Source organism: Callionymus lyra, chromosome 4, assembly GCF_982586985.1.
Source record: "Callionymus lyra chromosome 4, fCalLyr1.hap1.1, whole genome shotgun sequence".
NCBI classification, from domain to species: domain Eukaryota; kingdom Metazoa; phylum Chordata; class Actinopteri; order Syngnathiformes; family Callionymidae; genus Callionymus; species Callionymus lyra.
The window spans coordinates 2,385,887-2,389,457 of record NC_141821.1 but is presented as its reverse complement, the minus strand read 5'-3'; positions in this window follow the sequence as shown (position 1 = coordinate 2,389,457).

The following is a 3,571-nucleotide window of genomic DNA, read 5'->3' as shown; positions in this document are numbered from 1 at the left end:
GAACAAAATAATAAAGTAAGACTGTGACACAATAATAACTTGAAACAAAATAATAAAGTAAGACTGTGACACAATAATAACTTGAAACAAAATAATAAAGTAAGACTGTGACACAATAATAACTTGAACAAAATAATAAAGTAAGACTGTGACACAATAATAACTTGAAACAAAATAATAAAGTAAGACTGTGACACAATAATAACTTGAAACAAAATAATAAAGTAAGACTGTGACACAATAATAACTTGAAACAAAATAATAAAGTAAGACTGTGACACAATAATAACTTGAAACAAAATAATAAAGTAAGACTGTGACACAATAATAACTTGAACAAAATAATAAAGTAAGACTGTGACACAATAATAACTTGAAACAAAATAATAAAGTAAGACTGTGACACAATAATAACTTGAAACAAAATAATAAAGTAAGACTGTGACACAATAATAACTTGAACAAAATAATAAAGTAAGACTGTGACACAATAATAACTTGAACAAAATAATAAAGTAAGACTGTGACACAATAATAACTTGAACAAAATAATAAAGTAAGACTGTGACACAATAATAACTTGAACAAAATAATAAAGTAAGACTGTGACACAATAATAACTTGAAACTAAATAATAAAGTAAGACTGTGACACAATAATAACTTGAAACAAAATAATAAAGTAAGACTGTGACACAATAATAACTTGAAACAAAATAATAAAGTAAGACTGTGACACAATAATAACTTGAAACAAAATAATAAAGTAAGACTGTGACACAATAATAACTTGAACAAAATAATAAAGTAAGACTGTGACACAATAATAACTTGAAACAAAATAATAAAGTAAGACTGTGACACAATAATAACTTGAACAAAATAATAAAGTAAGACTGTGACACAATAATAACTTGAAACAAAATAATAAAGTAAGACTGTGACACAATAATAACTTGAACAAAATAATAAAGTAAGACTGTGACACAATAATAACTTGAAACAAAATAATAAAGTAAGACTGTGACACAATAATAACTTGAACAAAATAATAAAGTAAGACTGTGACACAATAATAACTTGAAACAAAATAATAAAGTAAGACTGTGACACAATAATAACTTGAAACAAAATAATAAAGTAAGACTGTGACACAATAATAACTTGAAACAAAATAATAAAGTAAGACTGTGACACAATAATAACTTGAAACAAAATAATAAAGTAAGACTGTGACACAATAATAACTTGAAACAAAATAATAAAGTAAGACTGTGACACAATAATAACTTGAACAAAATAATAAAGTAAGACTGTGACACAATAATAACTTGAAACAAAATAATAAAGTAAGACTGTGACACAATAATAACTTGAACAAAATAATAAAGTAAGACTGTGACACAATAATAACTTGAAACAAAATAATAAAGTAAGACTGTGACACAATAATAACTTGAACAAAATAATAAAGTAAGACTGTGACACAATAATAACTTGAAACAAAATAATAAAGTAAGACTGTGACACAATAATAACTTGAACAAAATAATAAAGTAAGACTGTGACACAATAATAACTTGAAACAAAATAATAAAGTAAGACTGTGACACAATAATAACTTGAAACAAAATAATAAAGTAAGACTGTGACACAATAATAACTTGAACAAAATAATAAAGTAAGACTGTGACACAATAATAACTTGAACAAAATAATAAAGTAAGACTGTGACACAATAATAACTTGAACAAAATAATAAAGTAAGACTGTGACACAATAATAACTTGAACAAAATAATAAAGTAAGACTGTGACACAATAATAACTTGAAACAAAATAATAAAGTAAGACTGTGACACAATAATAACTTGAACAAAATAATAAAGTAAGACTGTGACACAATAATAACTTGAAACAAAATAATAAAGTAAGACTGTGACACAATAATAACTTGAAACAAAATAATAAAGTAAGACTGTGACACAATAATAACTTGAACAAAATAATAAAGTAAGACTGTGACACAATAATAACTTGAACAAAATAATAAAGTAAGACTGTGACACAATAATAACTTGAACAAAATAATAAAGTAAGACTGTGACACAATAATAACTTGAACAAAATAATAAAGTAAGACTGTGACACAATAATAACTTGAACAAAATAATAAAGTAAGACTGTGACACAATAATAACTTGAAACAAAATAATAAAGTAAGACTGTGACACAATAATAACTTGAACAAAATAATAAAGTAAGACTGTGACACAATAATAACTTGAACAAAATAATAAAGTAAGACTGTGACACAATAATAACTTGAACAAAATAATAAAGTAAGACTGTGACACAAATAATAACTTGAACAAAATAATAAAGTAAGACTGTGACACAATAATAACTTGAACAAAATAATAAAGTAAGACTGTGACACAATAATAACTTGAACAAAATAATAAAGTAAGACTGTGACACAATAATAACTTGAACAAAATAATAAAGTAAGACTGTGACACAATAATAACTTGAAACAAAATAATAAAGTAAGACTGTGACACAATAATAACTTGAACAAAATAATAAAGTAAGACTGTGACACAATAATAACTTGAAACAAAATAATAAAGTAAGACTGTGACACAATAATAACTTGAACAAAATAATAAAGTAAGACTGTGACACAATAATAACTTGAACAAAATAATAAAGTAAGACTGTGACACAATAATAACTTGAAACAAAATAATAAAGTAAGACTGTGACACAATAATAACTTGAACAAAATAATAAAGTAAGACTGTGACACAATAATAACTTGAAACAAAATAATAAAGTAAGACTGTGACACAATAATAACTTGAACAAAATAATAAAGTAAGACTGTGACACAATAATAACTTGAACAAAATAATAAAGTAAGACTGTGACACAATAATAACTTGAACAAAATAATAAAGTAAGACTGTGACACAATAATAACTTGAACAAAATAATAAAGTAAGACTGTGACACAATAATAACTTGAACAAAATAATAAAGTAAGACTGTGACACAATAATAACTTGAAACAAAATAATAAAGTAAGACTGTGACACAATAATAACTTGAACAAAATAATAAAGTAAGACTGTGACACAATAATAACTTGAAACAAAATAATAAAGTAAGACTGTGACACAATAATAACTTGAACAAAATAATAAAGTAAGACTGTGACACAATAATAACTTGAAACAAAATAATAAAGTAAGACTGTGACACAATAATAACTTGAACAAAATAATAAAGTAAGACTGTGACACAATAATAACTTGAACAAAATAATAAAGTAAGACTGTGACACAATAATAACTTGAACAAAATAATAAAGTAAGACTGTGACACAATAATAACTTGAACAAAATAATAAAGTAAGACTGTGACACAATAATAACTTGAACAAAATAATAAAGTAAGACTGTGACACAATAATAACTTGAACAAAATAATAAAGTAAGACTGTGACACAATAATAACTTGAAACTAAATAATAAAGTAAGACTGTGACACAATAATAACTTGAACAAA